At 41.0% G+C, this 14,818-nt stretch overlaps 1 protein-coding gene and 1 pseudogene across 4 annotated transcripts in view; one reads left to right on the top strand and one right to left on the bottom strand.

Annotated features, from left to right (window-relative positions):
- The window catches only part of LOC109423252 (hemicentin-2), a 759,984-nt gene that overhangs the window by 373,865 nt on the left and 371,301 nt on the right, over nucleotides 1–14,818 (top strand). The gene's annotated exons all lie outside the window — the stretch shown is intronic.
- Nucleotides 1,917–5,675, bottom strand: LOC109427064 (uncharacterized; annotated as a pseudogene).

Genomic DNA, 14,818 nt, shown 5'->3' with positions numbered 1-14,818 from the left:
TTACAGACATCCGGAAATGGGCCGTCGAACATCACATTCCACAGTTGGCTATGAAATCTCTAATCGACGTCCTTAACTCAAACTTAGGACTGAATCTGCCAAAAGATCCCAGGTCTATTATGCGTACCCCCAGAAATATAGACCTGATTCCAATGAAGGAGAATGGACAGTATTGGCACCAAGGTCTTGAATCGTGTCTCAAGAGGATTTTTCGAGACATGTCGTCCTCCATGTCTATTTCGTTAAATGTCAACATAGATGGCTTACCAATCTACAAAAGCACCACCAAAAATTTCTGGCCAATATTGTGTAACATCTACGAATTCCCAGAAATTGCTCCTTTTGCTGTGGGAATTTTTTATGGCAATGGGAAACCGAAAGACGTTAATGAGTTTATGAACGCTTTCGTTGAGGAACTCATGTCACTGATGCAATCGGGTGTTTCTATCAACGGATGCCAATTAACTATTGCAATCCGCTGTTTTATTTGTGACACCCCCGCCAGATCATTCATCAAGGGAGTGATAAGCTTTAATGGGAAGTACGGGTGTCTAAAGTGTACAACCAAGGGACGATACAGCATGTTGTCCAGGACCATGACCTATCCTGAACTAACAGCACCTCTTAGAACCGATGCAAAATTTCGATCAATGGAATACTCCGACCATCAACGAGTATACACACCACTAGTGAAGCTACCTTTAGATATGATTCAGGACATAATTGTAGGAGATTCTTTGCACTTACTGGAGTTAGGAGTGATGAAAAAACTGTTAACCGGTTGGCGAACAGGGTCGTTATCATTGAAGGCAAAATGGAGCACTGCACAAAAAACTGAAATATCTGAGTACCTAGTAAGCGTTAAATTTCCTTCTGAAATCCATCGGCAAATGAGGTCATTAGAGTTTGTCTCGCTCTGGAAAGGCTTGGAGTACCGGAATTTTTTGAACTACGTAGGTATAGTTGTGCTAAAGGATTTTCTCCCAGAAAAATTCTATGATCACTTCTTACTGCTTTTCTGTGCGGTACGGATTTGTTCTGTGGAAAGCCACGCAAATCTTCTCCCGGTAGCCCGATCGTTACTTACAGATTTTGTAGAGAACTTCAAGTCCTTATATGGGACTGAGTTTATCACAAGCAATATCCATAACTTGTGCCATATTGTGGACGAAGTTGAAAGATTCGGACCATTGCCTACTTTCTCTGCCTACCCTTTTGAGAATCACATGCACTCCCTGAAGAAAATTATTCGAACAGGTCCTAATCCATTGGCGCAGGTAGCAGCACGAATAATTGAATCGTCAAATGTTGATAGATCTGAAAATCCCAAACTAAACATAACTAGATCTACCCGTCATGCAACAGTTGCCCAAAAAAGTGGAAAGATATACCTAAATTTTAATAATTTTATACTTTCGACCGATTTTTATGATAGATGGTTCCTTACAAAAAAGTATGAGTTGATCAGATTTTCAGGAGTTTCAAATGAAGATGCAGAACTACTAGTAGTTGGTTGTCAAATAATTTCAAAATATGATTTCTTCTTCAAACCATTCAAATCGTCAGTTTTACATGTTTATGTATCGCAATTACGAGCAGGTAATTTTATGGATACTAGCCACTTCAAACTACAAGACATATTTTGTAAGCTAGTCCCATTGACCAGGAAAGAAGGGATAGTTTTCATACCACTAATACACACGATAGAATAATGCACTACTGTTCAGTTTGCAGTTTTTCTCTTTATTTGCCTCAAACATTGGGACCGACCATTTGAAACGAATATCCAGTATAACAAATATGTAGTTACACAGTTAACAGTCACAGCTGTATTGCTTATTACAAGAAAAAACGAATTCAAATATATCTCATTAAAAAGGAACAAAACAACGATGTTTCATTTCAGCATTATTCAATTTTCATAGCGAACCATCTGATTCGTGGTCATTTGAATCCATATCGCTTTCGTCGTTTTCATTATCGGAATAGCCAATCGCAGGTTCTTCGTCGTTGTGTGAAAGATTCATTGACTCATCGCTGTCATGAGAATCAGCTATTTGTCTGGCCACCTTAATACCACCTGTGTCTCCATGCGGTTGTGATGTTGTCCCTTTCCGAGCGCGATTTGGTCTACAAGCCGATACCGAAGTTGCTGACTGATGGAACGGGATTTGGAATAACGGAAGAGCCTATTTTTGCAGAACTCCTCCAATTTCTTGGCTTTGTATGACGGATCACCTATCTGCACAATATTACAGAGCAGTTGCGTAACATTTCCGTATTCCCGAAAACCTTTCTTCGCCTTAATGCCACGGTTCACTCCAGTCCATGTCATTTTTGTCCAGAAGGCCCGCGTAAACAGACAGTCGACCACCGTGTAGCATGCGTTATCGCCCTTACCGTTGTAACTATTCGGAATAATAATTTTAGAAAAATATTCCAACTGTAAAAAAAGAATGCTTGAATCAAACTTTAAATATTTATGAACAAGTTGCACATACATATCTGCGACATAAACCCTGGCTGCTAAGTTTGATGTTCCATGCTCCAAGTTGGTCTTCGTTATCGATCAATTTGTGCTTCTCAACCGTGTCATCGTCATCGGGTTCCTCGATATCGTTTCGTTTGCGAAGCTCGGACTCAGCGGCATAGCGACTGAAGCTTTTTTCGATTGCCCTCTCCACGGTTGACTCGATAAACGTCTTCAAATCCGCCTTCATTTGTTCATAGCTCATGGTTCCTAAAAAAACAAGTTTTTGAACTATAAATTCATTTAGATGATGAGGCACAGGGGTTCCATTAACTGCTGCATATCATAATCATCCTTATTAAGAGTGAAATTGCTTCAAGTCTAGTTGGTACTTTCCAGTGCACCTTTTGATAGGGTTTTCCAAGAATGAGTACGCCAAAGACACTAACTTGACTTAATACACAACCGTATTTTTCTTTCTAGTTTCTGAAGTTGTGCATCAATGAAACAGTGAACAAAATGTACCATAAAAAGGAAAAAAAATGTGTACCATACCTACGATTTGCAGATTAGGAACATCGTTCGGTTCTGCATACACGTGATCTGCATCAATCTGCAGTTCGGTACCCATTTGCGAATACTCGTCCAACAATCCTACCAACAAAACAATTGATTAAACTATGTATTTATTTAGGTAACATAACATTAATTACCTTTCAGTTGCTTGCTGCTTCCAGGTAGGTAGATGGGTGGAGATTCCGTGTATGCTTCTTGGCCAATCGCAGCGTTCGACTCAATGTAGGTCATATCAGAAACTGATTGCTAGAAATTCATAGCACTCTGACCTGCACTTGTTTGTGCTTGAACGGCAGATTGATTGGCAAACGACGCAACATGTACCTGCTCACTGGGAAGGTTGTCTACGGGAGCTCGGGGCTCAACCACGTTGGCTCGTGTATCATTACGATCATTCATTTCGCGAATGGTAGACAAAACGGAGCTACCTCGGTAGGAAACATCCAATGGTGCTGCGGTAGAATCAATTTCGATTTTATCGGTACATGCGGAACCAGTCACAAATTGTACATCCGAAGCAGCTCGTTGGTCCAGTTGTTCATGCAGCACAGGATTTGTAGGAGTGGAAGCTGGGATCTCGCTCATCTGGTTGGAAGTCTGTTTCTTACGCTGGCATTCTAAAAGAGGAGAGGTATTTTACTTGAGTTTTCACATGATATTTGTCACTTACCTTCTACCAGTAAGTTGTAATCTTTCGGAGCCACAGATTTTGGTTTCTTAGCTGGCTTGAGGCGTTTCTTTTTGCCGTCGACATCAGACACCTCTCGTTTGGCTAACGACTCAGCTGATTCCTCCGCTTGTCGAAGGTCCTTGAAGCGCTTATGAACGATGACCGGAATCTTTTTTGTTGGGCCATCATAATCTTGACCGTCCACTCGTAGCACCTCGGTTATGGCATTAGTCAGTTTGGGCCAAAGTAGGAAATTTTGTTTGACCCAACCGGCAGGCACTGCCATCACGTTGAACTTCTGCCTCTCAATGAATTGCACGACTGAATACATCTGTAATTTGGATGTGATGAATCAATATTAATATTTTGTGCATAACATAATGTACTCACCGTAAATAAAGGGTGCTTTAACGAAGAAACATGAAAATCACAGCGACTAAAAACAAAGTTGATTACACGAGTGGAAGTGACTTGTTTATTTTTGTGCAGGCAAAGTGTCAGTGCTGCCGGTTACTTTGTTTTTCGTGATCACACATTTTAACCAAAGTCAGTTATATTTGTCGACTTTGCATGAATTATCAATCATACTTTATTTGAATAAAGCAGATGATATTGAAAACCGCATTCGCAGTACAGTAGATGAGGTACAAATTTGTTTTCCTTCTCTTCGAACCTTGACATAAAATAAGTACAAACAATCTTGCAACACTGATATGCGTTGTGGGTTGTGTGATATAAAGGTGGATATATCATGAATTGATATCGTATCGATGATCGGTAGTAATCGTTTTGCCATCTTAATGAAGTCGTACTCGAAATACAACTTTTGTTGCAGGTTACCCATGAAACCAAATCATAGAGAAAGCAGTTGATGTGGTATATCACGTTAGAATGTATATACACAATGTCGAATATATAAACTTTGCGAGCTATTTTTAACTTTTCGAAACTCGACGACGGGTTTTATTGGTATGGGCTTTAAAACATGGTATGGTTAACTCAATGGTCTGGCGTCGTGTCATCGTATCCAGTTGGCGTTCTCGGAATCACGGTTTCAAATCTCGACTAAAGTGTGGTAAATAAGTTAACCATTTAATAGGATATTATCTATATAATTGAAATTAAGAAAGAATTCCTTCGATTCGGTGCAGTATATATTTTTTTAAATAATATTTATTTAATTTAAATTGCGAAGTCGTATATAAGTTCATTTGATTTCGTATTTGCATCGTAAGCAATGTTTAATTGTAATCGTATAAGTGTTAGCGGTAAATCAAATTGGATTTGTTATTTAGCCAAAAACTATCATATATAATAGGAAATGAAATCATGCATTGAAAATGAAAAAAGGTGTGTATATCGCCTCCAAATTTGTACGTATAGACGGTTTTTGTGCATTCTATACGATTGTTTAATATTGTATATACATCCGCATATGTTTAAATATACAGACCAAAATGTTGACTGGGTAATGGACACCCATGCATATTTTATGCTAATTCTTTGATTACATCGATCAGTTAAGTAATCTGCCTACGCAGATCATTGCCACAGATATAATACTCCATCTTAGACGAGTTTACATAACATCAAAGTTAATTAAATAAACTTTAGGCTAAAATAATCGGATTGATTTTTTTCCAAACTCTCTAAAACGCCTAACAGTATGCAATGTGCGTACATCTATTCGTAATTGCCGGTGTTCATTTCGCCCCGAATCGACTACAACGTTAAAATTGCTATTTGAAGTAAATTCTGATCAAAAATAAAACACTTCATTCATTGCTAAATCTCCGTATACATGTAGATAAGGTAACAATTCACTTGTTTTAATGGTTGACACACTCCAACATTCGTAATACCTTATTTGCTGCTGCTTCGAAATTATAAGAATTTCACCATATGAAAAACATATTTTAATTTCAATGATATTTTAATTATTTTAGAGCAATATAAATGGTTCTTTTGAAAAATAGGACCATGACTTGTTCCTTTACACTTATGCATTAAAAGTTTAACATAAAAGTCAACGGTTTCGCCAAAATCAGGGGTGTCCATTTCGCCCCGGGTGTCTATTATGCCCCCAATCCCCCTAGAGGCAGAATAAATAAAGAGCCTTTTACCTATTCTGTCTCAACCATGTAAACCTAACTACACTGAGGGCCCCAGTCAATAGGTCGATATTTCCGCGAGCAACACAACATCCGGTGGTGAAAAAATATCAGGGAGAGGAGAGTGAGAAAAGGAAGGATGGAAGGGGTTAGTTCAGCAGCCAGATTTAGTCCGGAGTATTAAAATCATCCTGAATAGGTGGTGACACTGATGCACGAATGTTGTCCAAATCATTCTGCGCTGATGTGATATGTGCAGGAACATTTTCGTCGAAGGCCACTTTCGATTTCACGGATCACAATACAGAATGACGCTACCGTTTCTTCGGAGCTTCTGATGCACTGCGAGTGAAATTCGACGATGCTACCGGAGACTGGCGCTCGAGCCTAGCTATTTAGCACTGTAGTTGGAGGAAATGCCAATGCAGAACCCGTAGCTTCCGTGTAGGTAAGCCCAGCTTCCTGGGTTAGTGGGTTGGTGTCAGGCCCTGCGAGCCAGCCGTAAAAAAGACTAGCACCGGAAAATCAACAAGAGAAGAATGCGAACCGATACCAATGGCAACGACCACAGCGACGAAAAGGGACTTGCGATTGGAAGCTCGGTACGTGGAACTGCAGATCTCTCAACTTCATCGGGAGCACCCGCATACTCGCCGATCTACTGAAGGACCGCCGGTTCGGAATCGTAGCGCTGCAGGAGGTGTGTTGGACAGGATCTATGGTGCGAACGTTTAGAGGTAATCATACCATCTACCAGAGTTGCGGCAACACACGTGAGCTGGGAACAGCTTTTATAGTGATGGGCGACATGCAGAGGCGCGTGATCGGTTGGTGGCCGATCGACGAAAGAATGTGCAGGTTGAGGATCAAGGGCCGATTCTTCAACATTAGCATAATAAACGTGCACAGTCCTCACTCCGGAAGCACTGATGATGACAAAGACGCATTTTACGCGCAGCTCAAACGCGAGTACGACCGCTGCCCAAACCACGACGTCAAGATCATCATAGGGGATCTAAACGCTCAGGTAGGCCAGGAGGAGGAATTCAGACCGACGATTGGAAAGTTCAGCGCCCACCAGCTGACGAACGAAAATGGCCTACGCCTCATCGATTTCGCCGCCTCCAAGAACATGGCCATTCGTAGCACCTTCTTCCAGAACAGCCTCCCATATCGTTACACCTGGAGATCACCACAACAAACGGAATCGCAAATCGACCACGTTCTGATTGATGGACGGCACTTCTCCGACATTATCGACGTCAGGACCTATCGTGGCGCTTATATCGACTCTGATCACTACCTGGTGATGGTTAAACTGCGCCCAAAACTCTCCGTTATTAACAACGTACATTACCGGCGGCCGCCCCGGTACGATCTAGAGCGACTGAAGCAACCGGATGTCGCCACCGCCTACGCGCAGAATCTCGAGGCAGCGTTGCCGGACGACGGTGTGCTAGATGTGGCCCCTCTAGAGGACTGCTGGAGTACAGTCAAAGCAGCCATCAACAACGCAGCCGAGAGCACTATCGGGTACGTAGAACGGAGTCGACGAAACGATTGGTTCGACGAGGAGTGTAGAGCGGTTCTGGAGGAGAAGGATGCAGCGCGGGCGGTAATGCTGCAGCATGGAACCCGACAGAATGTGGAGCGATACAGACAGAAGCGGAAGCAGCAGACCCGTCTCTTCCGGGAGAAAAAGCGCCGCCTGGAAGAAGCGGAGTGCGAGGAAATGGAACTGCTGTGCCGTTCACAGGAAACACACAAGTTCTACCAGAAGCTCAACGCATCCCGCAAAGGCTACATGCCGCAAGCCGAAATCTGCAGGGATAAGGACGGGAGCCTCCTGACGGACAAACGTGAGGTGATCGAAAGGTGGAAGCAGCACTTCGACGAGCACCTGAATGGCGAAGAGAATGTAGGCACGAAGGACCAAGGCAGCGGAGGAAATGACTATGTTGGTGCAGCAGAGGAGGGGAACGAACCAACTCCCACGCTGAGGGAAGTTAAGGATGCCATCCACCAGCTCAAAAACAACAAAGCGGCTGGTAAGGACGGTATCGCAGCAGAACTCATCAAGATGGGCCCGGAAAAGTTGGCCGCCTGTCTGCACCAGTTAGTAGTCAAGATCTGGGAAACCGAACAGCTACCGGAGGAGTGGAAGGAAGGGATAATCTGTCACATCCACAAGAAAGGCGACAAGTTAATGTGTGAGAACTTTCTAGCGATCACCATTTTGAATGCCGCCTACAAAGTGCTATCCCAGATCATCTTCCGTCGTCTTTCACCTAAAGTAAATGAGTTCGTGGGAAGTTACGGCCGGTCGACAACGGACCAGATCTTCACCGTACGGCAAATCCTCCAGAAATGCTGTGAATACCAGGTCCCCACCTGTTCATCGACTTCAAAGCGGCATACGACAGTATCGACCGCACAGAGCTATGGAAAATTATGGACGAGAACAGCTTTCCCGGGAAGCTGACTAGACTGATAAGAGCAACGATGGACGGTGTGCAGAACAGCGTAAGGATTTCGGGTAAACTATCCAGTTCATTCGAATCTCGACGGGGACTACGACAAGGTGATGAACTTTCCTGCCTACTATTCAACATCGCCCTGGAAGGTGTTATGATCTCCACGAAATTCAGCCAATTTGTCTGTTTTGTGGATGACATGGATATTATTGCTAGATTCGGAACGGTGGCAGAACAGTACACCAGCCTGAAACGTTAAGCAGCAAAGGTCGGACTGGTGGTGAATGCGGTTAAGACAAAGTACATGCTGGTAGGAGGGACTGAGCGAGACAGGACAAGCCTTGGCAGCAATGTTACGATAGACGGGGATACTTTCGAGGTGGTAGAAGAATTCGTCTACCTCGGTTCCTTGCTAACGGCGGACAATAACGTGAGCCGTGAAATACGAAGGCGCATCATCAGTGGAAGTCGTGCCTACTATGGGCTCCAGAAGAAACTGCGGTCAAAAAAGATTCACCCCCGCACAAAATGTACCATGTACAAGACGTTAATAAGACCGGTGGTTCTCTACGGATACGAGACATGGACGATGCTCGAGGAGGATCTGCAAGCACTCGGAGTTTTCGAGCGACGGGTGCTAAGAACGATCTTTGGCGGCGTGCAGGAGAACAGTGTGTGGCGGAGAAGGATGAACCACGAGCTCACTGCACTTTACGGCGAACCCAGCATCCAAAAGGTGGCCAAAGCCGGAAGGACACGGTGGGCAGGGCATGTTGCAAGAATGCCGGACAACAACCCTGCAAAGTTGGTGTTTGCTAACCATCCGGTTGGTACAAGAAGGCGTGGAACGCAGAGAGCACGATGGGCGGGCCAGGTGGAGCGTGATCTGGCGAGTGTTGGGCGTGACCGAGGTTGGAGAGCTGCAGCTGCAAATCGAGTATTATGGCGGCAAATTGTTGATTCAGTATTATCATGAATGTGATGTTAATTAAATAAATGAATGACCGGAGACTTACGCTTCTGTCCGGCAGCTTGACCGGAACTTTTCCCTTCCGATCCATACACTCGATCGTGTCTCGGACTTTGGGCTCCATGAATAGATCTTCGAGCAGACTTGTTTTTGTACACCTTCAAGGATTTCTCGGGCTATGAATAGACGGGATATTATTGTATGCTGGTAGTTTCAAGGTGATTAAAACAAAAGACAGTAAACAGAATATACTTACAATGTTGCAGAACGATTCTCTGGCTTCGCATACTGGAAGAAACTCGTGCGCAGTCTTGTACCAGGAAAGCCGGATGTGATAAACATCTGCAGTTCTTGAACCTGACTTTTTGGAAATGCTCTTTTTTTAATATGGGAGGTCTTACGGATTATCTTAATCCTCCTTTTTACCTCAACCCGGATTCAAGGTTCATTGCTCACGGATCGTTTCTAGGGCCGCCAGCCTTTTTGGCTGGTAGTTCCACAGCAGCTCATGCTTCCTGTAGATCCCCAGCAAATGGACAATTTTGTCACTTGACATTTGCTTCTTTCCAAATGCCATTTAAAATTTCACCAATTTTAAAAACTTACAAATTTCCACGACGATGGCAGCGACAGCCAGCGAGGGCGAGACAAACTAAATGAAATAAACCAGAGAAGTTGTTTATACATAAAGAGAAGTGCGACGACTGAAACCGAAGGATTCTATTGAATTATCAAACGCGGTTCCAATTGTGAAATGTAAATAAACATGAGCGATTCAAAAAATGTGGGGAGTATTGTGATTAAAGAAAAAAAAAATGTGAAGTATAGATATAACTAATATTGGCGTTTAAACAAAATAAATTTTGCGATAAAAACAGCTTTGCACATGTTTGCATATTTATTTGTTCACATACATACCATAAAAATACATACACTGTCGTAGCGCTACACCGCCAATGATCGGCCATCCAATTTCTATTCTCTTGACTTGTAAGGTTCACGAATGCGAAGCCTAAACGTTATGAACCTGTCTACCACTTTCCTTCGGATATCGTGACATTCTTCAAAAATATTATAATTTAGTGACATCAAAAATGTGGAAAACTGAGTTAAAATGTTCCCAACCAACTAGGGAAATTGTTTTTTTTCGCGCTCCAACTTCATTCGAATTGAAAACAAAAGAATGAATCACTATCTGTTCTATTTCTAAAATTTATTATTTTGGCACAAAGTAACATGAAAAACGGTGTCTTAATCTTTTACTTTCAAATGAGCTCTGAGATTTTACCTAGTACATTTTTCCAGCCGTTCCGATATTGCAGATGTTTCCAGCCGCTCGTTCCAATCCGCGGTTAGAGTTGTTCCGATAGGTTGATTTGAACTACTCCCAGGCAAATGTTGGCCGCAGTCATTCGGATTATTGGTGATATCGGGAAGCAAGCAGTATATACAAACCATTGAATAAAACTTGACTGCAGTATAACTTCATCTAAATAATACCTTTGAGCGATTCCAAGCAACAGCATCAAAATTAAGGAAATTTTTTAATTCATGATTTTCTATTGAACTGAAACTTTGCACAGTTTTTCAGTTCCATCTAAATCGCCATTTTTCGATATCAAATTTTTATTTTGAATCACGACTAACTTTTCAAAAGGGTGTATGTGAAAATGGTTCAAAAATATTCAAAAATCTGCGCAGCTAAAATGATTCGTTCGATTGCTATGAATTTTTCAGCAAAGTTAGATAGCTAAATGGTGATTCCTAAGAAAATATACACTGTGAAAAAACATCGTTTTTAACATTAAAAAATATCATTTTTGTCACAAAAACTCAAATATCTCAAAACCCTATCTTTTTACCAACGTAATTTTTTTAGGAAAGACGGTCCATTGTATAAGCAATCTACCATAAAAATTTGGTGATGGTAAACTAATAAACAAAAAAGTTATAACATATCAAACATTTCACAATTTTCACATTTGGTAAATATTTTTTTCTGTGTAAATTATTTGGTCAGAAATCGCAGTTTGATGCTGATTTTATTGTTCACCAAAGTTAGATAACTAAATGATGATTTCTAAGAAAATATACACTGTGAAAAAAAATCTTAAAAAACATTAAAAAATATCATTTTTGTCAAAAAAACTCAAATATCTCAAAACCCTATCTTTTTACCAACGTAATTTTTTAGGGAAAACGGTCCATTGTATTAGCAATCTACTATAAAAATTTGGTGATGATAAACTAATAAACAAAAAAGTTATGACAATTCAAACATTTCACAATTTTCACATTTAGTAATAATTTTTTTTTTTGTGTAAATTATTTCGGCCGGAAATCGCAGTTTGATGCTGATTTTATTGTTAATGGCCTTGCGTGAGTAAAACAAGCTGTTTTTATTATGTATTATGTATATTATATGTACAGTAATGTTCCGATTTTATCACGCCCTCCGCGCATTAGTCGTTTATTCATTAATTTGCTGTTACATTTGAGGACAAGTGTTTTCCCTCTTCTTCAAGATGAATGTTGAAAGCGTGTTTTGCAACCTTTAAAAATATTGAAATGCACACTAAGAAATTCTGAATTTTAATGGTGACTCAATTGAAACAACCGACATAATCAATCATGACATAAACATAAATAAGACTCATTTTTGTGTCTTTGTTGATTAAAAAGCCTCAACCGGCCTTATTGAATACCACTGAAACATTTTGGACATATTTTTAAGCAATTGCCCGCAATATTCAATCGCAAAGCTTATTTCTGAGTTTGATGCGCCGTAAATTTACATGATCAATAACACAACAAAGCTACGCAAGATTCGCGATGATGAAATGTCAAACGCCATCATTCATAACAAAGTGGTGATTGGAATTTTGTGGAGTTTAGTTTAGAATATATCCGGAAAAGAATAACATACCTACTTGTGTAAGTAGTGAGAATTGTGCACCGTGAAGTGAGCAATCGAGGAAAAGAGTAAGTGCGCGTCCATATGCAGTTTCTACGCGATGACGGCAATGCAAAAAGTTGTATCAGCCAGGGAAAACGAGTCAACATTCCGGATCTTGAAGTTGGTGGATCGAGGTGTGGAATCGATATTTAAAAAAACAATCCAATTGTATCAGCAGAATCAAGCAGAGTAAATAAAATGTTTTCAAACGGTATACCTGATCATTTCATTTTTCATGAGTCTGTAAAACTTCCCGGGGGAGTCGAAGTCTGGGAAAAAGTGGATGTAGGGATTGAGGTTATGTTGACAAGCGGGCAAGCGGATTCAGTTGCTGTAATATTACAAGACAGTCATCATCAGAGAAGTAAATTTACAATAGTGCTTCATTTCTGGTCTCTTGTAAAAATAAAGTCAAACGTAATTTTATGTCACTTTGCTCGCTGCCATATGTCGGCGTTAAATGACACAAAATTACATGCTTTTTTCGTGGTGTGTGGGTATAGATGTTGAAGTATATTTCAAAGCATTTTTGAAAAGGGGCATGATTAAATTGTTTAAACAGTCGCTGATGGTATGGTGGCATTGAAGGAAATGAAATGGCAGACGAGCTTGCTAAAAGTGGTTCCAATTTACAGTTTGCTGGCCCAGAACCATTCTGTGGTATATCAAACTGTACAATTAAAATGGACCTGAAACGCTGGGCTGAGCAGAGGGTGATATCCAATTGGATGGATGTCAAAAATTGCAATCAGTCAAAACGATTTATAACACCAAATGCTTATAAAACCAAAAAGCTCTTAGAGCTCAACAAGAGAGCTCTATGTACATACACTGGCCCGAGCAGGTATCACTTGAAAAATATTGGCCATATTCAGAGTGATATCTGTCGTTTCTGTAATACGGAACGTGAAACCTCGGAACATCTGCTTTGCAGTTGTGGTGCTTTATACACGCGCAGGCAAAGATTTCTAAATAGTGGTTGCTTGCAACCCAGTGAGATCTGGTCTGCAAAACCTGGAAAGGTCTTGGAGTTTATCAATTCCATTGCACCTGACTGGGAGACGACGCGTCGTGGCAGTAGCTGATTACTTGACACATGGTAATTAGCTGGCTAGATGCGAATATCAAAACGGGACATGCCACAAAAGTTCAGCCTATTGGACGCGGTGGCTTAATTTCCTTAACAGGGGAGGAAAAAAAATGGTGGCATGACTCTCTGCACTTAGCACTTCTGGCAGTTTCTCAGTTGTTGTCGTTTTCGAACTTCCTGCGCCCTGCTTTACCGATGATGGCTCGTTTGTCAAAGTCTAGACGGCAGGACGTGCAAATGCGTAAATTTGTATTCAATTTGGGCATAACCAGTCTCTTTCAGTTTATCTATGGTGCTTTCGGTGAGATTTCGTAACTCTTGTGAACATTTTTTTTTCATCAAACGGTCTCAAATCAAATATCCATAGCGGTAGTATTTTTTTGCATTTTCGTGAGCATTGTCATGGTATGTATACAGACAAACAAACGTAACACTGACGAAATTTTCATTGACCACGCCTTTAACGATCATTTTGAATCTTGGTTGTGGCTTTCATAACCAGAAGAGTGCCCATCGTTTTTCTTTGCGTTTGACGTTTCACACTAGCGCCTTCTGATGAAGATATTGCACAACGCAGTGTTTCGTGAAACATTTCCACCAGGTGGTGGTAGTGTAAAATGGGCGATGGATTTTCACGAAAATTGTTCTAGGCATTTCGTCTGTTTGTCTGTGGTATGTACCTCTCATGCATTTGTTGTTGTTGAAGTTACTCGCATTCTTCCGATCATAAAGTCTGTTCTCTAAGAGGTATTTTTTTTTTGCAGATCAACTAGACGTATACGCGTATATATAAAACTTTTATTATGCAGCTTTCGTCTTAAAAATAAGTTTAATTCCATTTTTCTTATGATCAACAGCTTTTCAACACTATCAAGGGATTTTTCCACCAGTCACGCACAATAAAAAGTATGACACTCTCAATATTTTTGATCACAACACTGGATCGCGTCTAAGTTTCAAATAGATACTATAGTAATTATGAATAATCAAACAAAAATATCATGAAAACAACTTGTTTAATTCAGACGGTAGCCTTTACAATAAAATCAGCATCAAAATATAATTTCTAAAACAAGTGCATGGGTTGCGGATGAATTTCGTCATCGTTTGTAGCTTCAGGCGGAATAAAGTAGGGCTATGCAGAGGAGCGGAACTATTATTGTCACGTGGTCGTATATGCTCCTGGATTCGTGCACAATATCTACATCATCGAGATCAACCGTGGAAGAGGCATTCATGTCTAGGACCCGCGAGAATTGGACTCACGATTAACACCACATAGAAAATGTACCTACATGATTGCTAGTAGTCAATGTCAGTCTGGCCGTGGTAGAGTGCTAGGTGGTGGAAAATTTGATGTTGTGGAGGAATTAGGTTATCTTAGAACTCTAGTGATGTGCGATAATGATGTTACCCGCGAGGTTAGATTGCGGCTGTGAATTGGGCCATTTTAGATCTGCAGAACCAGCTGATTTCCAGTAGGATGCGAACGAAGGCCGGT

Source organism: Aedes albopictus, chromosome 1 (assembly GCF_035046485.1).
Source record: "Aedes albopictus strain Foshan chromosome 1, AalbF5, whole genome shotgun sequence".
NCBI lineage: Eukaryota > Metazoa > Arthropoda > Insecta > Diptera > Culicidae > Aedes > Aedes albopictus.
Note: the sequence above shows the minus strand (reverse complement) of the source record. Positions and strands in the feature narration are given on the sequence as shown.